This window comes from Ambystoma mexicanum, chromosome 11, assembly GCF_040938575.1.
Source record: "Ambystoma mexicanum isolate Mex_15411 chromosome 11, UKY_AmexF1_1, whole genome shotgun sequence".
Classification (NCBI taxonomy): Eukaryota; Metazoa; Chordata; class Amphibia; order Caudata; family Ambystomatidae; genus Ambystoma; species Ambystoma mexicanum.
The window spans coordinates 142662121-142685755 of NC_090934.1; positions in this window are offsets into that span (position 1 = coordinate 142662121).

Genomic DNA, 23635 nt, shown 5'->3' on the forward strand with positions numbered 1-23635 from the left:
CAACACTAATATGGCAAGCAAGTTCAAACACAGTCACTATCAATATATATACATCCCTGATTACTTATTGAAAAAGTCTTAGTTAAAACACCACTTATTTGCAGACAGAGGTGAGCACTTAACCTAAGATGGCACTCCAATAAGTTAGTTAAAAAGGGAGGTAAAAGGTAGAATTAGAACAGCACCATACCAGCACTTCTTAAAAGAACCACAGCAAATCAGAAAAAGGCAGAGTCTACTGTTAGAGCAGGAAAGTTCATAGGCTAGGCCCACTCTTGGAGAGAGCAAGGCACAATGTGTCCAAGATCACACAGTTGAATAGTACTTTAAAAAGTATTTGCAGATAGTTCAAAAAGGGTTGGTTCAGTTCAGGAAAACTTAGTTAGTAGGTCCCAAGTCACCCCAGGATAGAGAGTCAAGGAATTACGGGACACATTGAACAGTCTTTTGCAAGGGAGACCAGGCAGGACACAGTACCTGAAATGGTGAGAAAGCTCCAGCGGGGCTGTTGTTCCTGGCAGCGGGTGCAAGTCGGTGCTTCGTCCAGGGGAAGAGAAGACCTCGATGTGGAGGAAAGCTGGAGGTCGTTGCACTGCCAGGGAAGAAACCAGCCGTGGAGTTTCCCGGTTAAAAGCTACTACCCTTTTATTCGCGGTAGTGGTGAAGCGTGGCTATCCAGCCGCCGGGGTGCTTGGCACGGGCGCTTCGACCATGAGACGATCCAGGAAGGTGAAAAGAGGGCAAACTGGTTATCCCCACCAGTTCAGAGGAAGAAGACTCTCCAGGATGAAGATCTTCTCTGTCGTTGGGAAGTGGTGAGACGGTTCAACAGGGCTCCACCGGTGGTGTCGTCATTGCAGGTCAGCTCAGCTTCTCCCTCTTCTGATTCTTTGGTCCTGTGGCGACTTCTGAAGTTCCAGTCCCCAAAGCCCTGCTTTTATGCAGAAAACCCCCATTCATCAGTCCTAGCTGTCACTCAAACATGCTAAGTGGTGACCAGGGCGGCTCAGCACTGGGCCAATCATACACGAGTGCGACTTGAGTTGCAGAGGCAACTCATTCCAGGGTGCCTAAACCCCCCTCCCACACATCCTGTAGACCCAGACAGAGTGGCACCACTTTTGGAGACTTCTGTGGAAAAGCCCGCCAAAAAGTGGAACAAAAGGTTCGACTTGGGTTGGAGTTACAGAGGCGAACACAAATGCCATTGTAAAACCGAGTCCTGGCAAAAAGACCCAACCGGGGAATAAATATTAAATAAATAATCCGGCGGTATCTTTAACATTGCACCAAAAAAGTGGTGCGTTTAAAATGAATGGGAAAATCCCATAGGAAATATTCCGGTGGAATATTTTGTGTGGTAACCACTGCCACCAGCCAGAAACTCGACGAGGGGGGACTGCACAGTGCCTCCTCGAAAAACAGACAGAGGGGCAATCTAATTACCCCTATCAGTACTTCCACAATATGATGGTTAGTACTGGTTCTGTTCACAATTTAAGACTAGTAAAGTCAAAGGTGACTTTACATGCCCTGGGAGACAGTAGTCAGTCCCAGGGTATGGAGTCTATGTTCAGGGGTCACTATGACCCCCCTGTGTTACTGCACTGAGGGTGCTGTGTAACACACTTACCAAAAATACATGAAACCCTATGGAGTAAAAGACCCCACAGCCCAAAAAAACACATTACAAAGTCAAAGGATATCTGAAATCATGTCTAAGAGTGGGAGAAAAAGAGTCTCCCTCTTAGCAGGAGAAAAAAATAAACACCAAAAATCAGCAAAGCTGCTGGGGGACTCACTAGGTTTGGGAAATTAGCCTTAACAGAGAATTCTCCCTAACACCCCATCTTTACACCTCAAATACGAATTGAAATGGCAGCCATTCTTAAAATGTCTAGAAAGTATAATGTCTAGTTAATTGATATGATGTCTGGGAGGAAAGGTCTTTGAGACCCCTCCCCTCCATTCTAACCCGTGTGCAGATTATGCTCGTCCAACGGCCACCCATGCACCTGTGGCCAGGGATGCGGGATAGCTGCGGGACGATCCATATGGATGCAAAACTCAGCCAGAAGGCTGACCCCAGAATCCATTTTGTACCACACTCCAACTCCATTTTGTACATGATAAAACAGGCCTCATGAGCTAAAGCTGCCTGGATCATGCACAGTGGGCCAGTTACTTCCCTGTCCCTCCTCCCTTCTTTGTCCCTGCAGCAGGCTCGTTCTCACGGGAGACTAGGCGCGAACAAGCTACAAGAAAAACACTTTATCATTCACCTTCTGCAGTCCATCAGTGACCTGTGAATGACCGGGCATAGTCTTGGGTTTGAGAAAAACAATTAATCTATTAATCTCCACAAACATGTCCCCGTCGCCTTGCAGACCCTACATTTATGACATATGATGTGGATAACCCCCAACTTTGCTCCTCTTTTGAAGTAACAGATACGTACCCCACGCCTGTGTGCCATTCCGTTTCACCCACAGTGCTAATCTCATTGTGTAGGCTATAAATCCCCTTCTGCAGTTGTGTATCAAGTGGCTGATTTTATTAAACAAAACAAGGCAATCTCTACCTATTTCACTGCGCATAAAGCTATGGTTTACATGTTTAGGCCCCATATTGTTGGTTGACTATTATCCTTTTGTTAAAAACTTACACTGGTGTGCGATATGTTAATTTAATCATTCGGTATGATGCAAGTTATAATATCCAGATGCCCGATGTTTTCTAATATTATGGATGTTTACAAACATAACACACGTTTCTCATGTATATAATATAAAATGGCAACGCTGCAAGGCTAATGGAAATAGATTTATTTCGCAGCATGTTGATCATGGTAAACATAACAGTATAACCTATATTGTAATAAGAGCGCACTCATTATTTGTTGTACCTGTACCTGTAGTCACAATGACCTAGTTTTACTTCATCCTAATGATCCACATATAAGCCCACAAAGTGAACGAGACCCCGCTCAACAGGCCGCAGAGCTCTCGCTCTCTTACTCCCTGCCTTGAAGCACCGTCTACTCAGCCCCCACCATCCTCCACCCTCATACTGGGCTGATGGCTGAAGGCCCTTGTTCTCACTGATGCTCTGATGCTGCAAAAGTAACCTCTCACCCTTCCGCTGAGCCTGCAGCAAGTATCCACACCCCTCAGCCCCCTGTCTCCTGATGCCACTATGAACTCGCCTTGCACCCCCCAGACTCTGGTTAAAGAAATATGGGCAATAAGCCCCTGACCCCAATGCCCTTTGAAGTAAGATTGCATGCCCCTTATAAACGTACCACCCTCGCACACCCAAGACCCTTGATCCCATGTGTGGCAATATATTCTCTGCACGATAACACACAATAAATAATTGTCTTATGAGATCTAAAGGAATGGATAATGAATGAGACAACATAATCGTGTGAAAAGGTTAGGCATCTAAACCCATGTATTCTCACTTTTATTGTCCAGGTCAAATGTTTTGTAATACATCTCTCCTATGTTAGATTGGATAGATAATGGTTAAGGTATGTGAGGCCACAAGGGCACTGCTATGTAGAATAAATTGCACCAGCTCGAACATCATCTGACCCTGCACTCCACCCCGAAGAGCCCAGCTGACCCGTGCACCTGCACTGGCACCACGTGGACCTCTGCCAATCCTGGAGCAGCGGACCTAACAAATACATAGTGTCTAGTCTTCACCATCCAATCCCCATGACCTATGTGCCCCGTATAGTTTACATCATCGATGACGCGATTTTGTAATAAATATGAATGTTTTTCTATTGTCTGGCAGAGCGCTCTCAGAGTTTGCAGAGTTCTCTGCTTGCCCTATTTTAGTTTTGGATAAAGTTTACTTTTTATCTTCACCCGCACTTGGTCCTGCTCTCATTCCCTCCTGGGGTGTGTCCATTACTGACTCTCATTGGGGAGTTATCATTGTATTTTTAGGGGACGCTCACTTTCAATGACTACACTTTGCTTACTTTGTTAATCTTAGTAAATACCTTACCCATCCCTTCCTCTTGTTCATGTCTGTCCTGTCTGTCATCCGATCTGTCAAAGCTTATCAAACAGGTTATACTATAACTATTAGTTTATTATAAACGGCACCTTTGTACATTAGACTACCTATGGCTTATACCACCATGTAAGGCTCTTGTAGTGAATAGCTTTATATTAGATAAGTTATGTGTTATTTCACTTGTATATTTTAACTTGTCCCATTAAATGAATTGGATGTCTTGCATGCTTTTTGATCTCAATAAAGAACATGTGCACTAGAACTCCTGCTTATCCATAGCCTTCAGAAAGATTATGTTGCTTTGTCTGAATCCATCTGTCAACGCCAAAGCCCAGAAAACCAGAATCTTCCAGCTACCAAAAATTAATTATGCAACTGCTAACTGCAAAGTACGAATAAACTCACAAAACCCACTACATGCAGATTTATATAAACTCCTTATTAAACTCCCGTTATATGTTCCTCCGTGTGTATGTCTTATAAATATTATTCCTTTTTTACCACAGGATCTCAGGACAGGCCGCCCTCCGAATGAGCATTGAAGCCAACTTCGTCTCCCAGTTTCCAAGTACTTCAGAGCACACCTGTGGAGATCGTGTTCATGTTACACATTTGCAGTTTTAAAATTGTAACTTTCAATGCACATGCAAATCTAATATATATCAGTTCTAAAAAAATAGTAACTCTAAAAGTAACATATCCCGTACATAATTAACTACACTTGTGTCACAAGTCTCTCCCCTTCTCACCTGTTTCTGCTGTGTACTTGCAACCTTCTGTGATTTCTTCTTCTTTACGGTCCGGGATTTGTATAGACCCGAACGCCACTCTTCAGCATCCAGCGTGAGGGTAGCGGTTCAGTTTCCAGGAGCGTTCACAAAGTCCAGGGTAATTCCAGGAAGTAATTAAGGTCCACTCAGAGACACGGAGGTCCGTGACTCGAGCACAGAAGGTTGTCCAGGAGATTGGAGAGGGAAGGGAACAGGAGGGGATTCAAGGAACTGGGAACAAGAAATCAAGCGAGAGCCCCGATCGAACTCCGGCTAAGCACGTCCAACTACAGGTAGCGGTAGCGATGAGACACGCAGAGCTGCGGGGGCGTGTCTCTTTTGTAGGATGAGCAGCGTGGAACGCATAGACTGATCCGGAGCATTCCGTTCCGGGTGGCCATGTTGGAAGGATAACTGCATGCAAACCCCTGCGAGTCAGGGACCAGGAGTTCCAGAAGGGACGTAGACGACGGTTCATGACAGTATGCCTCCTCTGGAAACCAGCTCCTCCGGGTTTGCCCAGATGGATCAGATGAAATCGTCGAACCAATCTGGGAGCATTCATGTTTGACACGGGTTCCCAGGTACGCTCACTGGAAGGGTACCCTTTCCATTCTACCAGATATTGAAGTTGACCACGTCGATATCTTGAGTCACAAATCCTGGAAACCTTGTATTCCAGTTGATCATTTACAATAACAGGGGTAGATCTAGGAGCTGTTCGGGATGACTGAATGTATGGTTTTAACAGAGAAGTGTGAAAGACTGGATGGATTCTTTTCCAAGATTCAGGTAATCGAAGTCGAAAGGCCACTGGGTTGATGATTTCTTGTATGGAAAAGGGACCGTAGTATCTGGGAGCCAGTTTATTGGGGCGCAGGTGTCGAGGAAGGAGCTTTGAGGATAACCAAACTTTATCTCCTACTGAATAGGAATGTCCAGATCTTCTTTTAGAGTCAGCATAACGTTTGACATCTTCTCGGGCCTGTTGTAGATGTTCCTTCACCTCCTTATGTACTGTGATGAGGTTTTCGATCCAGGAGTCTACTGCAGGTACTGGAGTAGGATGTGGTAGTACGGAGGGTAGGACAGATGGATGGAATCCTTGACTACAGAAGAAGGGACTGGTCTTGATAGCTGAATGATCTGAATTGTTATAGGCAAATTCAGCCATAGGTATTAGGAGTGACCAATCGTCCTGATCTTTGGTGGCGAAACATCAATGATATTGTTCAAGAGTCTGGTTCACACGCTCCGTGGCTCCATTGGTTTGTGGATGGTAGCCAGAGGATAAGGCATGTTGGATTCCCAGAATTCGACATACTTGTTTCCAAAACTTAGATATGTACTGAGGTCCTCGGTCTGAAATGATCTTGGAAGGTAACTCATGAAGTCGGAATATGTGTTCCAGGAAATTTCCGGCAAGGTCTGATGAGGAAGGTAGTTTGGATAAGGGTGTAAAATGAGCCATATGAGTAAACAAATCAATAGTGACCATGATTGCCTCTAGAGGGTGGTAATTCCACAATAAAATCAGTGGCAATGAATTCCCAGGGTCTTGTTGGTATTGCTGGTTGGAGTAGGAGTCCGGCTGGCTTCTTATTATCGTGTTTGTTCTGATTGCAAACTGCGCATGTTTGGACATGGATCCTAATATCATCCTTCATCTTGGGCCACCAAAACTGTCTTTGTACTAGATGGAGGGTGTTGGTTATCCCACGATTTCCAGAATATAAGGTATCATGACATAGACTTGTGATCCTTTGTCTTAGTCCAGGAGTGGGAATGACTAAGCGATTATCTTTGAATAGATACCCGTCCTTAGCTGTGAGATTCCATCTGTTATTTCACTTGTTCTCCTTCCAGAGGTCCAAAAGTCGAGTTTGGCCTTGGATATTCTCCAGGAGGGTGAGTGCTTGGGCAACAAAGATTGTGTGAGGAAACATCTTTGGAAAGGTCCGATCCTCAGAGTTTTCATAGTCAGGACGTCTGGAAAGGGCATTAGCAATTAGGTTTTTTGATCCAGGGACATAATGGATGTGGAACTGATACTGGGCAAAGAAGAAGGCCCAATGGGCCTGACAACTGTTCCTACATTCCAAAGATTGTAGAACTTGAAGATTTAGATAGTCCGTATGGACCTGGACTGGATGCCTAGCTCCCAGGAGTAGATGTCGCCATTCTGTGAACGCTTGGCGGATGGCTAGCCGTTCTTTTTCCAAGATGGAATAATGAGTCTCACTGGGCGTCAGGGTTCGTGAAAGGTAAGCAATGGGGTGTTCCAATTTGTCCTCAAATTCCTGTTTTAGTACTGCTCCTATGGCGTAATTGGATGCATCCGTCTCCACTAGGAATGGCCCGTTAATATCGGGTTGAGCCAGGATGGGGTCTTGAGTAAACTCTTTCTTTAATCGTTGGAATGCCTTGTCTTGATCTGTAGACCAGAGAAATGGAGCATCTTTCTTCAAGAGAGCAATGATCGGTTGCACAATTTCAGAGAAGGACGGTATGAACTTTCGGTAAAAATTGCCAAGTCCCAGGAAAGATTTAATCTGTTTCACAGATGTGGGAGCCGGCCAAGATACTATGGCCTTTACCTTTGAAGGATCCATTCCAATTCCTTCTGGACTAAGGTCAAATCCTAGGTAATGAACAGAAGTGACGTGAAACAGGCATTTCTCGGGTTTAGCTAGGAGTTTGTGTTCAGGTAATCGTTGTAACACTGCCTTAACATGCTCTTCATGCCTTAGAAGGTCCTCGGAGTAGATCAAGATGTCATCCAGGTAGACGATAACGAAGAGGAACAGCATGTCCGAGAACACCCTATCCATGAAACGTTGAAAAACTGATGGGGCATTAGCAAGTCCAAAGGGCATGACCAGATATTCAAAATGGCCGAAGGGAGTTCTAAAGGCTGTTTTCCATTCATCACCTTCCTTTATACGAATGAGATGGCAAGCTCCCCTTAGGTCTAATTTTGTGAAGATTACTGCACCTCTGACTGCTTCCAGGATATCCGAGATGAGGGGTAGAGGATAACGGTCCTTGAGAGTGCACTGATTTAGACCACGGTAGTCCAGACATGGTCTGAGTTCTTTGGTATCTTTCTTTGGAATGAAGAACAATGAAGCACCCGCTGGAGATTTGGACGGGCGTATGGTGCCATTTTCCAGGTTAGTATCCAGGTATTCTCGGAGAGCCTTCTTTTCAGGTTCAGATAATATAAACATTCTGCCGAAAGGAATCACAGCTGTGGGTTCGGTATCGATGGCACAATCTTCTGGCCTGTGAGGATGGAGAGCTTGAACTATCGCGGTCGAAAAAACATCAGATAAGGCTTGGTAGGCACTGGTAATCTGGATGATGTTAGAAAAGGTGATTGGACTTTGTTGGTTCTCTTGAAAGTCTCTAGAATGCTTTGGTAAGGTATCCAGGGATAGGCAGTGAGCCATACAATATTCAGATCCAAGAAACTCTGAGCCGGCTGCCCAGTTGATGTAAGGATTGTGCCTCTGCAGCCAGGGCATTCCAAGAACCATCGGATAATTGGCTGATTTAATGAGGTCAAATTTGATTCTCTCTTGATGGTGATTGATAGAAAGTAGAATCTCTTTAGTCTGAAGGGTAATGGGTCCTGAGGAAAGAGGCCTTCCATCAATTGCCTCTACTGGTTGCATTGTAACTCGGCTTTCATGTGGAATGTTATGAGCAGTGACCCAATCTTGATCTAGAAATACGCCCATAGCTCTGCAGTCAACCAATGCCAGGATGGGGTAGGATTCTGTCTTGGAAGGCGATAGTAGGGCCTGAAGAACCACAAGGTTATTTTGTCCAGGAGAGTTCAAGGATGGAATTGATGTGGAGCAAACATCTCTCTCCCGACACTGTGCTCCATCTAGGATCGGGAGCTGGCGTTTCCCGAGCGCCGTGGAAGAGCAATGGGACATTCTATCACAAGATGTTTATCGGAGGCGCAATACATGCACAGACCAGTATGGATTTGTCACATCCTTTCTTGAGGGGTAATGGGTCCACGAAAGGCTCCTAGTTGCATAGGTTCTGGGTCCGGGGTAGAAGGAACAGTAGACTCTGCTCTAAGGGCATGTTCCATGATGGTCTTTTGGAAACTTGCCTTAGACTTCCTCTTCTGTGCTCTTCTTTCCTGGATTCGGAAATCTATCTGTAAGGATAGATCCATAAGAGCCTGGAAGTAGCTTGGGCGGGCCACCCTAGCAAGCTAATCTTTTATTTATTCATTCAGCCCCCTTCGGAAGAGTGTAAAACTAGCTTCTGGAGACCAGTCTGCTTCTTTCACAAGTTGTTTGAAACGAGTAACATAGGTGAGCATATCCTGGGACCCTTGTTGAAACTCGAGTAGTCTCTCTTGAACACTATACACCTGCTCTGGGTGATCGAACATTTCTCTTAAGGGATCTCACAAAACCATCATAGTCATCCAGGAGTGCGTCACTATTATTGACTAGGGGGGTTGCCCAAGTCAATGCATTTCCAGTGAGGTGTGAGATCATAAAACCCACCTTTGCTCTAGGAGTGGAGAAGTAGTAGGGCTTGAAAGTGAAGTGAACTAAACACGAATCAAGGAAGGTGCGGAGAGTCTTGGAAGAACTGTCATACTTGTCCACTATTCCTCCCAATATTACATTTTCTTTGGTTGCGGAATCACGTGATAGAAATAGCTGTTTTAATGCTGCATTCTCTGCCTTGAGGTTCTGTACCTCCGTTGTTAATTCCTGCATGCCTCACATGAGGTCTTGAACGGCGGCTTCCATCTCTGAATCTGTATCATTTTTAAGGCGTCTCAATCTGTCACAAGTCTCTCCCCTTCTCACCTGTTTCTGTTGTGTACTTGCGACCTTCTGGGATTTCTTCTTCTTTACGGTCCGGGATTTGTATAGACCCGAACACCGCTCTTCGGCGTCCAGCGTGAGAGTAGCGTTTCAGTTTTCTGGAGCGTTCACAAAGTCCATGGTAATTCCAGGAAGTAATTAAGGTACGCTCGGAGGCACGGAGGTCTGTGACTCGAGCGCGGAAGGTTTTCCAGGAGATTGGAGAGTGAAGGGAACAGGAGGGGATTCAAGGAACTGGGAACAAGGAATCAAGCGAGATCCCCGATCGAACGCCGGGTAACCACGTCCGACTCCAGGTAGCAGTAGCGTTGAGACGCCCAGAGCCGCGGGGGTGTGTCTCTTTTGTAGGATGAGCAGCATGGAACACATAGGCTGATCCAGAGCATTCCGTTCCGGGCGGCCATGTTGGAAGGATAACTGCATGCAAACCCCTGCGAGTCAGGGACCAGGAGGTCCAGACGGGACTTAGACGACGGTTCATGACAACTTGATACATATGAAATTGCAACATCTGCCCAGTTCACCTCCACACCCAGTCATCAAAATACCACGTGCAACATGTAACCTCTCATAATATTAGGACCCTTCCTGACCAACCCAACATTCTCCCCTTTAGTTAATACTTTAACTAACAAATCAAAATTAACTTCTTGGGGAAGTACCCTACAACAATACCACCAGGCCAGTCCCAATGTGGGCATACTCCTTGTAAGAGATTTTATTCTATTGGGGTACATTTGGGGTTTGGCAGTATTTTCTTACCGTTAAATATTGGCAGTTATTTGGCGATAAATTAGTCCGACATTTATATTGGGTTTGGTATCACACTACTTCAGTGACCATACTTTGTTCGCTTATATTGGTGGTAATTTTAGTGGCATCTGTCTTGCGGTATTTATACCTGTGGAATAGCGGTGAGCATGGTTTTCTTTTTATACTGTAACCCCATCATAAAACAAACCATTCCTTTCTATTAGAATACCCGCTAGTTGTCTGTAGAGAGCTCCAGGCTTATGCACTTCAGAAAAACCCAATGATTCTATTCAGAGCACCACCTACAGTTTGTGGCTGGTACTACTGGCTTATATACATCCAGTAATCTATGTATCAGGTCCTTTCCCATCATCATGCAAGGAAAGCACACAGCACACAAACCTCTACCTTATATTTGTTTTACTTGCATTGGTAAATTGGCAAATGCACTATTGCACTGATATGAGTCTCCCCTTTATACATCACCTATGTAAAAGAATTCACAGATGCAAAAATGACACAAAATCCCATTTGTTTTCATAGATACTTATTATATTGTATCTCATTTACATGCCATCAAATCTTACCATGGTTATTTACAGCATCCACTGGAATACAAAAGAAAACAAAACAGAACAAGCAGGTCTATTTGAAACATAGATTAATGTTCCCACATTCTGAAAATGACAAAAATAAACATGCAATGACTTATTGACTTCCCTGCCCTGTGATAAACCTCAGCCACTCATACGGCATTTCCCATAGTCCTCACTTGGCACGTACATATCTTACCAAGATTGTTATTTCTTTGACGTTCCCAGCACAACCTTGCTAAACTCGCAAATGCAGGCCCAGAGTCAGCGCAAAATGCCTCTGTAATCTTCTGTGGGGAGCATTAGCGAGATATCTCTCACAGCCGGTGCTCTAACCCCTTGGAACTCCGTCAGTGTTCTCAGCCCAGCACAAACTTTCTTTTTCTTTCTTTTTACTAAGAGCCCTCGGGTCAATCCCCTTATTGACGTGGTTTGTCTGCCGACACTTTCACCCAATCAGGTTAAAAAGAATGTGTTCTGCGCCACCCTTTATTTTCTGAACAATGAAATACTTTCTCTCAGAGTTACTGTTTCATTCTATTTCCTGCTGTGCATTCTTTCTGCTCTACACAAGCTGAAAATAAAAACCACCAGTGTGCATTTAAAAATGAATCTCATTAGTGCCATTAAAGCATGGATTTTCACCGCATTTTGCATATGACACTACATTATAATGTTACGGAAGTTAGAATTAGTATTTTTGCAATGTTAATTATGGTAGTCAGTTGTAAAATTTAATGTAGTCTCCATGTATGAGGCATCCAAAAATAAAATGGTTCATTTCAATATTTGACCTGGCAGCATACTAAGCTTCTATGCGTGTTCTGAATATCTACAGGTTTAAATTGGGCTTGGCTGTGTTGTAAATCCTGTACTTTGCATACTATCAATAAGGCTATATTGTACTGGCTAAAAAATGCTATATATCCTGGCAAAATACCACTACATGCTGGCAATAAAAATGCCATTGCATTTGCAATAAAAAAAATTGCATTACATTTTGCAGAGTGCCATACATGTCCTTACACCTCCACCAAACAACCCCAACTCTTATCCCCACCATTTCCGAAATCTACCAACTGCTTTACACAAACATGCCAATTTGGTGGAGGCTATAGGACAACTTCTGTGTGAGTACCCGTATGGGATGGAGTGGTGGTGGCCCTAACTTTGAACTTTGGTTACAGTCATCATGGCAGCAGCTTTTGGTACCTGGGTGGCGCAACATCATAAGAGTATTTGACAAGAACAGAAAAGGATAACAAACAAGACAACAATAGGCAACCAAATCTTCACAGTGAGGCTCAACCAAGAAGGTACCTAAGAAAACAAAGACTCAAACCATGAATCGTTGGTGATCCCAGCCCCAGTCTCCATAATCACTTTGAGTTTATGCTGGATGGTGATGGTACGAGTTAGGGTGCCATTCTCTGTGTCATTGGGAGGCACAAATGCGGAGCAGGTACTTCAGATTTTCCGGCATACTCTGCCCTCCATTGCTGTCTAGAGTTCGAGTCTGTACCTGTTCTGCAAAGTCATTAGCCTTCACGCCCACAACTCTTCCATAAGGCACTTAACGCTGACTCAGAAGCAAAGGTTCATATCTGGTCACCTAGAGCCATTTGGCATTGGCCGCTGCTTGGGTGCCTGGTGACAGAAGGGAGGCAAAAAATGCTCAGTGTGGCTGAACAACCATTATGGATTGGGAATGTACGCTTAAGCCTTTCGATGATGCTTTTGAAAGGAAATTGAATCATCTCTTACCTTGCAACTGTTCCTGATTTTCGCTGTAAAATATAGGCTTTGGTTTATCCATATAAAGTGATGAAAGGTACTGAAGGGGCACAGGGGAAAAAAGGGGGCACAGATGTAACTTCAGGCAGTCAATGAGTCAAAACTAGATGTTCCTCAGGGATAGTGAGAATGGGCATGAGAAGGGTAGAGAAACTGCACACACCTCGCCAGGCTGGAGGCAACTGCAAGTATGCGTTTTTTTGCACAGGTCCAAAGGTTGTCTAGGAGAGAAGCCGTACCTCAAGCCAGATCTCCCACCTTACTCATATGGCTATCCCATATGTTAACAGCTGCAGGATCTAGTTCACCATCCCCATTATCAAAAACATCATTATCAACATTTCCTTTTTCTCTTAACATTTTCTCCTCAGATTCCATAAAACTAGACAAACGTAAATTTTCTGTATTTACACTACTTGCCATCTTAAAAACATGATCACATAAAGACCATAACAACCATAAAATACATGCATTTCCACACCATTTACAAGTTTAGACATTTATTTTGTTAAACAAAATAATACAAATCCCAGAACTATGTTCACACCACACTTTGCACTGAAATTAATGGTGAATCCTTAGGGCATATTTAACTTTTATGCATGCTCCTGTGCTGGTTGATGGCTGCCGGTATCTCTGCGGGTATCATTAAGGTGTATCCAATTCTTGTTGCCCTCCAACTTCACAGCAGTCAGAGTTGAGTACATGAATCGGTGAGGCCTATGGAAACGCTGCTTGTTCCAATGATGCACAAAGGTGCAAACGTAGATGTGGTGGTCACCTGGGAGTAGCTATGTCTTGCGTTGATCATCAGTAGTCTTGCCGTTTTCTCAGGCTGTCTGTTGGTGAGAAGAAACAACCTGTGAAGATATAATCTTAACACTTTTTTGTTAAAGCATACTAAAGTACTCCCTAAATGCCTCTACTAGAATTTATGTGGTTTTGTGTGCATCTGATGCCATGCGTGCAGGTGTGTCTGGCCTATGCCCTATCACAATTTCATGAGGGCTTAAGTGGTGGTCCTTCCCTGGCTGATTTCTCATGTAAAAAATACCAGCGTAAGGCAATAGTGCCAGGATTTCTTTCATTCATTGCATAGCTTAGTTAAACAGGGCTTAAAGACCACATTGAGCCTCTCCATGTCCCTGTTGGCCTGCAGTTGGTAAAACAAGCACAACCTATGTTTTATTCTTAAAAGCAAAGTGATTTCTGCAAACAAGGCATTAACATAGTGGGTACCATCGTCGGATTTTAGGACCTCACAAATTCCCGAACTTGGAAATACCTCTCTCATCAGAAACCATGCTGCCGATTTAGCATTAGGATGTATGCAGGGCCCAACTTCAAGCCACCAGAAGAATGGAAAAGCACCAACAATCAAATATCTGAAATTACTGCACCTCGTAATCATTTCCACTAAATTGATATAGAGCTCCTTGAATGACCAGACAACATGGGCAAGACCCCCCCCCCCCCTCACTGATCTCTTGGTATTTTTCAGGATTGAACCCCTTGCACACTACACAATTCCCTACAAATCTACTTACCTGTTATTGAATGTTTGGGTTAAAGCAGTCCCGCTGGAGCTCTGCTGCGAAATTGTCTCAGAGAAGTATGCAACAGGTAGTGTAGTTGCTCTAGGGGCAAAAGAAGCAGCTCTCCAGGCATTACTACCTTCCCCATTATTACCTGTCTCTAGAGCAAATCAGTGGGTGAGTGAACACACCCTCTCTTCTTTCAGAGCTTCTGTTCTTCTCTAGGGGCTTTCACTTGGATTTCTATTATCTGTAGCACCGGGACTGCGGTGCACAAAGCTGGTAACTGTACCTGTTGGGACACGGTTACCATTTTCTGGGAATCTGTGAAAGGTAAATATGCTGCTTCCTTCACTGCCTTGTCTGCTGCATCATTCCCAAGAGCTAATGAATTAGGGTGGTTATTAAGGGCAGTGCATTTAATTAAACGTATCTCTGCTGGCAAAATTAATGCTTAAATTAGTCGGGATATCAGCACAGCAACGGTCGACAGGGTTACTGTCAGACCTCCTAAACCCACTTCTCTGCCATCTTGATAACCCATAAAGGATGGTGGTGGTGTTGTACACAAAGTCAAAATAAACAGTGATTGCCTTCCCCTTACTCATTTCTAGTACCTCTATGAGTGCAACTAGTTTTACCATTTGCACAGAGTAATGAGGAAGCAACCATCTTGTCATTCTTACCCGGTGTTCCCTAGCCATAAGATCCATGAAAGCTGCACTCGTTTGCCTCTCACACATCTCCTGGTTGATGGTTGAAAATCCATCAACAGAAATCCCCTTACCCGCCTCCAGGTCATCTGATTTCACATTCCCCCTTCTCTTGCTCTTCCCCTTCATGTGTGGCACAATCATGAACAGTATGCTCAGGCTGCACTGGCTCTGCTACAAATGTCACAGGATTGACTAGGTGACATTGCATGGGATGAATCTATGCATTTGGCAAACTTACCTCAATTCCTGAAACTCTCTGAGTCGTCAATGTGGACTTGGACTTTTCTAAAATGGCAAAAACTGAATGCTTTAAGTACAATGTCACCTAGTAACCCATAGTAATGTTTGAAGACTTTTGAATCAAAAAACCTGGTACTGCTAGAGCTTGCTCACAAGGAAACCGTCCCTGCATCACTGGGTCTAGGTGTCCGCTGTAATACGCTAAAGGCTTGTGGCCTAGCAATGTTTACTTGGTCTGGACAGTTGTGATCACCTGCCTGTTCGAGTGTGAAAAAAGATAAAAGGGCTTCTTATAATTCAGGGTCACCAAGACCAGAGCATTACTGATCACAGCCTTGAGTTCCCGAAACAAGTGCTCTTTTAGTCAGGCAACTCTAAAAGAACTTTCACTTTCTGTGCTTCCTTGAGTTCTTGCAGTAAGGACGTAAAGTAACTTGAGTACTCAAAGATCCATGATCTACAATAGTTAAAGAGCCCCAGAAAACGGCTGCACCTTTTTCACTGTAACTGGCTAAGGCGTATTCTAAACTGCTATGGCTCTCTCCAGCATTATCTTTCTTCCTGCGAGTGATTTTTCTTTGTCCACTTTGTACCACTTCTCAGCAAGCAGGGTGTGGAGTGTTATTGAATCTCCTCAACACTGCTCCTCTAAAGTGTTACTAACTAATAAATTGTCCACTAACTGAAATGCGGTACTGGACACATGTAAATTACCCAAATCCATCTGAACCACCCAGTTAAAGTCACTCAGAGATTCCCCATAGCCCTGGGGAAACCTTGTGTGCTTGAATCTCTGACCATTATCTTTATCGATCACTGTAAAGTGGGTTCATCCAGTAGGGATGTTAAAGAGAATCGTGGCAGGATTTGGCACCACTGGAATTCCACCTAAACGATATTATTGAGCAGGTGAAAATCCTGGACCCCCCTTTGCTTTCTTCACAGAGTAGTTAGCCGTAATGCATTGGGACACAGAAGGTTGTATTATGCCCTGCCTTAAAAGCACCATAATGGTCTCATAAATCCCATTGTCCGCCTCCCTAGAAAAAGGGGTACAGCTTATTCAATGGTAATATCGCACCAGGTTTCAATGTTATCCTCACCGCTTTAACACTCTTTAGTAGCCTAACATCATGAGGATTGGCGGTCCACAATGAGTCTGGCACTTTTCCCAAAACCTTCTTCCAATATGGTGATGTATTTATAACAATGAACATGGTCTGTGGTACTTCCCATTGCTCTATCGCTATCTGGCAACGCATCCCAATTTCAAAGACTATCTCTCCTGTGTCTTCAGTGTCTTCGAACAATTGCTTGTCGGACACATCCCTCAGCGATAAGGTTGGATTGTTGCACAGAACTGTGCACCACTCTCCGCCTTCCTCATCTGTGCCTGCGAGAACCATGCTGTTATCCTTTATCACTATAGCCTCTAAGAGTATCGTAACAATGGTGCCTGGTGTTAATTCCTGCGGCATATCAGGCCAAAATAAAAACTAATTTGCCACTAAGCAAGTTTGATTTCTGATCTCCAGGACCCAAATCAACAAAACTATTGTCCCATAAAGAAACAATGCTGAATGTACAGGAACGCCTCATATCACACCATCGGAAAAATAGGCCTGAAAATAGGCTGCTTCCATTACTGGATACAACCCTGGGATCGAGCATAGTACACCATCCTCCATGAAAGCAATCACCATCTGAAGCTTGCTGAGTAGGTCCTTTCCCAAAAAAAGGTGCTGGGGTGTTCAACATTGGGGCTAATACATTTTTAATACCTATCAATGTCCTATTCAAAATCTAACACTTGAAAAAGGAAGGGCACCTTCACAAAAGAACCCCATTACCAGCAGCAGGGTAATCCAATTAATGTACTAGATCAAGCGCAGTGATCTACCCATTCTACCATCCTGCAATTACTTCATAATCCTGTACTCTGATTTGCTTATTGGGGCATGCGGCATGGCCGAAGCGCTAGATTTGAATGGGAAAACATGTTCTGCTTGCTGCTACAGCCTGAAGTGCTGGACGGATTTACAGCAAACTCAAGCAAGGAGCATTGGCGAGCACCTAAAAGCATGGTTTTGCAAATGTGTTCATGTTTTATTTTTTTAAAGTGCCATAATGTAGGTACAAACAATAGTAATATACCTTTGGTGACTGAAGTTAGCCTGTGGCAAAGAGCAGTGGCCAGATTGTCCGGGCCATGGCCCGGGCAATGTGGCTACTGGCCATGACCACGAGGGACTGGCAATGGGGTTAAAGTGGGCATGGTCACCAGGGACTTGCTATGAGGTAAAGTTTTTCAAAATTGGGATAGGTTTGAATGGGAAAGCAATTCTTCTCACAGCTGTAGCCCGAAGTGCTGGGCAGGATTGCAGCAAACATTTGCAAGGAGCATCAGCAAAGACCTGAAAGCATGCTTTTGCATATCTGTCTTGTATTTTATTTTTCCAAAGTGTCCAAATGTAAGTACAAAAAATAGTGATATAACTTTGGTGCACTCTCATAATGTGGTCTTCAGCAAGGACAAATGGCAACTCTGATTTACTAATTGGGGCATGTGGCATGGCCGAAGCTCTAGGTTTAAATGGCAAAAGAATTATGCTTGCAGCTGCAGCCCAGAGTGCTGGATGGGATTGCAGCAAACTTGCCCAAGGAGTATCAGCAAGGTCCTGAAAGCATGCTTTTGCAAATCTGTCCTGTGTTTTACTTTTTTGAAAGTGTCAAAATGTAAGTACAAATGTCTTGGCAAGGACAAATGTCTACTCGGATTTGCCTATTGGGAAATGTGGCATGGCCAAAGCCCAGGCCCTATGGATTGTGGAGACTGGCCATGAGCACTGGCCATTGGTCACATTATGAGAGTATAGTGGACGCTGAACTAGGATGTAGGGTAAGTGCAGTGGATAACAAGGGTGGTTTGGTGCAACTGGGGTCATGGACAAGCCTCATGTCCTAGGCAATTCAACCATGACTTGCAGCCCCAGCATGCACTGCTGATAACGACACATATCAGTATGTGTTGCAATAAATATGTTTGATAGAGGAGGTTTGCAGTTTTTCATATATGTTCAAAGAGGAATTATTAATAACTTATATACAGTGATGTAACATCATGAAACATTTTCACTCATAGAAACCTATGAAATTCTGTGAAACAACTTTGTTAAAGGGACGTTATGGTTAAGTTGCACTAATATAAACCTATGAAATTCAGTGAAAAAACTAAAGGAACGTTCTGGTTAGAAGTAAAACCGAAAACCCCCAGTAATGTACCAGTTATGGTAAGCTAAGCAACCATAACTCGCGCCACCACCGTGCACTGCTAAGATGAACACACAGGACAACAAAGATGCAATCACTGATGACATCACATATGAAATTAATTTGGATGAAAAGTACCTACAAGGGGTAGTGTTTATGATGTTGGTAATAAGATGTCAGGGGTGATAAGGAGGCCTATCTTGAACTACTTAATGTATTAAAGAATGTACTCATAGTATATTGGAGTGCTGTTTTTAATACAGGAAACTAATCAAACATACACATAGGCAATGGCCGCAGCATGCAGCATAGAACTACAATATTTTTAATCTGGTAATTTTGGATAGTAAAATAATGAATGCGATTTTATCAGAGTTTTGAGTAATGTTAAACATGGAATAAACAGCTAATAATTCAAGACTTACTACATATTTGTGTTAGTACAAACAATACATATGAAGACCCACAATACATACAAATCAGTGGCACATACAGGGAAACTAAAGTAAGGACTGTTAGTGAACAAAACCACCTGGCCCGGATATGTGATTTAATCAGAGATGTCAATAATGATGATTAATGTCCCGGGTCTTAGTCTTAGCAGCGCAGAGTGGTGGCATCACTCAAGCCTATGCCATATAAAACCCTATTTAAAATCCACATATTCTCAATATTGTTATGATTGTTTTCCTGCTCTGAAATGTATGTGCTAAACACAAAACACAACTTCTTACAACTAACTGATGTCTATTCAGAAAGCTAAGCAGTGGCTTTGGTAATGTCAGATGGCGAGTGTTCTTAATATCACATGTAAGGGACATAGAACATGTCAAAATGAAATATAGGTGACATTATCACATGAGGGGTGTATCACATGGAATGGACATAACTAATTTAAGAGGAATGATATATCACAATATTAAATGGAGAGTGGATCATAGGATCACATGGCAGGGGTATAGATAATGTCATATTAATGGTAGGTGGCAATATCACATGGGGAGTGCTTCACAATACCACAAGGAACTGGTATAGACAATGTCAGGTGAAAGATATGTAACAATATCACATGAAGAGTGCTTCATACTATCACATGGAAGGGGTTTTGACAATAGCAGGTAAATTATATGCGACAATAACACCTGCAGTGTTCCTTACAGTATCATAAGAAAGGGATATAGAGAATATCATTTAAATGATAGTGACAATGTTAAACGGTGGGTGCTTCGAAACATCACACAATAGAGCATTAGACAATGTCAGATGAATGAGCTGTAACAATATCATCCAGAGGTCGCTATAAATATCACATGGCATGGCTATAGATAATGTCATATGAATAATAAGTGACAATACCACAAAAAGGGTGGTGTTAATATTACATGGGAGGGGTCTGGGCTCTATCAGAGCAATGGCAATATCCTGGTAGTATACCGCCAAAGTAAATAGCATTACCGCTACTCAGTCTGGTGCTAATAGCACCGGATCACGAGTAGCGGTGCAGTAGTAAGTTCACATTCCCCATTGGGTCCTTTGGACCCAATGGGGATTCATGGTGCTATTAGTGGCAGTGCAATTAGCACCCAAAACGGGCAGTAAGTGGAGATTTTTACCCCGAGAAAGAAAACTGGAGGTAAAATTCACACTTACAGCCCAGCTCTTGATTGGGCCAACCCTTAATTGCGGCAGAAATCAATTACCGGTGCATTTAAGGGCTAAGGCCCAACTTGTGATGAGGCCCAATGTCAGATGAATGATTAGTTGACACTGTCACATGGCGGGTTCTGTCAGTATCACATGGAAGAGAATGCTGGATGAATGATAGCTGGACATATCAAATGACGGATGCTTCACAATAGTACATGGCTGAGGTATACAGAAAGTTAGATACATGATAGGTGACAATAACACATGATGGGCCAGCTAACCCTGAAGCCCCTGTGGTAGTGCTTACTAAAGTGTTGAATGGCCCCTGAAAACGTGGAAAAGGGTGCTTCTTTAAGTCATAAATCTGTTCTTATTTTGAGGTCCTTTTTTGGGTTTATGCGGAGGAGGCACTGGTCAAGGGCTTTGATAAAATGTTCAGGCACTATCCTAGCAAGTGCTGGGAGGGTAAAGTGAATATGTTGCCTTTGTGCCACCCTGCATCGATATTTAGGTTTGTGAGGTATTGTTTTATTTTTGCTGAAGTCGCCTAGCTAGTACTGATAGACTGATATTCACTTTCAGTCAGTCAGAGGGTAAACACTTTTTTGTGAGAATAGTTAGGACTATTGCTGCGCTAGGTAATAAGACATTAGGTATGGTCTATAGGAACTCAGGTATGTTGTTGATGGTGTTTCTCAGATGGGAGCTTTCTGCGTGTAAACAATCATTGGCCTCTGCTTTTTGTTGTATGTTTTGGTTTGGATGACCTATTATCCTTTGTACTTAAAACAATGTGTTCATGTTTAATGACAAAATGTATCAGCAAACGAAAGGGATAGCAATGGGCACTAGCTTTGCTCCATTGTTGGCTAACTTGTTTGTGGGAGAATTCGAGCAACAGCATGCAACAACACATCCTAACCTATCTACACATATGGAAAGGCAATACAACGCGATTTGATGATTACTGTAAATCCTTCAATACAAATGATTTTGGACTGACCTTCACACTAGCAACAATTAAATATGAGGTCAATTTCTTAGACTTATGCATTTATATTGAAGAAGGGACAAATCAAACCAAAACATACCACAAAAAGACAGAGGCCAGTGCTACTTTACTCGCAGAAAGCTCCCATCTGAGAATCACCATCAACAACATACCCACGGGAGAATTCACCAGAGCCAGGAGAAACTGCAGCACTGACACCACATTAAAAAAAATAAGGGGCTCAAAGGTGAATTACTCATAACACGTATCGTTCCTCATGGAACCTACAATAAACCTTTAAAACCGTGTTCATATAGACCATACCTACTGTCTTATTTCCTAGCACAGCCGTAGTCCTGCTTATTATTACAAAGAACTGTGCCAGCATGGCTTCCCAGGCTGCAGGTCTTTTGCACCCTTCTCCCACCCACTCTGTTTCATTTAAGCATCCCATTAGCATGTATTTTATCATTGAGTACAAGTAAGTGTGAAATGGTGAGTACGCTTAGCCCATTTCTGTGTCAAGTCACTGCTCACTGGGACAGGCCTATTAGCAGTTTAAAGCCCCTCAACCTTCCCCTGCTTTAAAGTAATTACCTTAAGAACATAATAATGGTTTCATCCCTAACAAAGCAGACTAGACCATCTTGTGTCCACTGGCATGACAATGAATACAACATGCTCGTCAGGTTTCAGGAATTGCACATTTTATTCAGGTCCTGCATAAGAGACATCTCATTGGGGAACACTAACTGTATGTGTGACATTGTTATACCTTGTTACTATAGGTATGAAATAAGCAGCCAATCCTGGCCATCTGGCTCACATCATATTGCATTCTGGAGCTCATAGGCATACCTAAGTAATGTGGAAAGCTATATGTAAACAGGACTGCTAAATTAGGTGCAGTAAAAAAGACAGGACTCACAGTGCACAACTTAAGAGCTGTGATTCTGAATATATTCTGCGCAGTTGTTTGTCTGCAATACTAACTTTAATGAGCTTTTGAAAGGCTGATAAAAAAAAGGCACTGGAGCTTGTGGTGCTGGTATGGTTAAAAAGCAGGCCTGGGAGGCCTAGTACAAAGGGTATTTTCCAATGACAGGAATGGCAAAAAGGAACCATGAATGCTTATTCCTGTATTTTCAAGCACATCAGTATTATTATTAACTTTTCTGACTCCTTGGTTTTGGAAATACGTGGGGCTGAAATGAAGGTCAGAAAGGGAGCGCTTTCAACAATGAGTATTTTACCATATTAGTCTGAGAGGAAAGGAGATCCAGCCTGCACAGGGAGGGAATTGAGCTGGAACAAGGCAGTGCTGCGCTCTGGCAAAAACGGCCTTGCCGAAGCACCATTCAGTGTAGACATGAGGGCCACACCCCAAAAAGTTGACAAAGCTCTCTTCCCGGGATTGCCGTGAGTCTCCTGAATGATGTGTCTGACACACAGTGTTCAGAATACTGCAGCGAGTGTCGCTGTGTCTCAGACAGAGCGGTCAGGAAACTATTGCGAGCAGCAGCCAGGGGCAGAGAGCTTCTTCATCTTGGGGCAGTTTACGGCACTCATTGCATGTCACCACTCAGCTGCACTCATAGAGACACAGCGCCAGACAGAGCGTTTCTATGCGTGCTGCTGAGTCGCGATATGCAACCACTTCAAAGACTGTATTGGAAAGTCCTTTGGTCAACAGCCCAAACTCAAACAATGAAACTGTCTAAAGTTGTATATATGTCTCATTCTTTGCGCACATTTGTCTCTCAGGGTGACTATTCTGACAGAGAAAATTAGCATCTTACCAAGTGTGCATTGCTCACAGGAAATGAACATTTGAATGACTGGCACAGACATGTTTAATTGGTGGTCATACACGTACCTCATTAGAAACGTAGCCCCAGCCCCAGTCTCACTCCCACACAACTGATAATCCAGCCCAGTCCCACCCACAACGCTGACAAAACACACCCCTACCCCCCTGTGAAGGGGAGGACAGGGGAGTTCCCCCAGTAAGTTTTGTCAATTTCCAGCACTGAGCCGTCGTGGCTGCTGGTGTCATTGAAGAGGCTGTAGTCAGTGTGGGCATCTTAATAGATAAAGTCACACTGGGCTAGGCTACACTGAGTGGCCAAATGTTCCCTAATCAATCTGGAGGGAAGGTTACTGGGTCTCTAGAGGGTGACCCCGTTCCCGCCAACACTCAAATATTGTTGGAGCTTGTCTCCATAAATGGAGAAAATCTCCTGCATTGAGTGACACGGCTGCTGGTGTCACAGCTGGCAGGCGATAGTGGGTAAAGAGAGGGCAGTATATCCTAGAAGTAAGGGGGTTTGATAGTTTTAGTTACTGTCCTATGGAAAGGCTAGAGCAAAGGTTAGGGGTGAAACCGCCCTGCACCATGTTGCATTCAAAGAATCCATTCCAGGAGG